At 30.2% G+C, this 513-nt stretch overlaps 1 protein-coding gene across 1 annotated transcript in view; it reads right to left on the reverse strand.

Annotated features, from left to right (window-relative positions):
• The window catches only part of POLQ (polymerase (DNA directed), theta), a 147,229-nt gene that overhangs the window by 79,459 nt on the left and 67,257 nt on the right, over positions 1–513 (reverse strand). The gene's annotated exons all lie outside the window — the stretch shown is intronic.

A 513-nucleotide genomic window follows, 5' to 3' on the forward strand; every position in this document is an offset into this window, starting at 1 on the left:
AGCAGGTGGGGGGCAAGGAGGGAATGGGTATATTCACACCTAATGGGTGTGGTGTGCACCGTCTGGGGGGATGGACACACTTGAAGATCTGACTCGAGTGGGGCAAAGGCAATACATGTAACCTAAACATTTGTACCCCTGTAATATGCTGAAATTAAAAAAAAAGCAATTCTCTAAAATTTCAAAGAATATTACACAACCATGTACTCTAACCAAAACACAATTACATTTAAAGATAACAAAAAAAATACAAAATGAAAAGTTTCTAAATATTTGAGAATTAAAAACCAATCTTCTAAATAATCTATGAGTCAAAAAATGTAACAGAAATCTAAAGATATTTAGAATTATAAAAACCTTATACATCAGAACTGGGGAATACAATAAAAGTAGTGCTCTGAGGAAAATATATAGTCTTAAATACTTAAATTAGAAAAGAAAAAAATGATTTGAAAGCTAATTATTTTAGTGAAAAATTTATGAATTTAGAAAAAGGACTATGAAATAAAGTCA

This window comes from Propithecus coquereli, unplaced genomic scaffold (assembly GCF_000956105.1).
Source record: "Propithecus coquereli isolate 6110/MARCELLA unplaced genomic scaffold, Pcoq_1.0 Scaffold10, whole genome shotgun sequence".
Classification (NCBI taxonomy): Eukaryota; Metazoa; Chordata; class Mammalia; order Primates; family Indriidae; genus Propithecus; species Propithecus coquereli.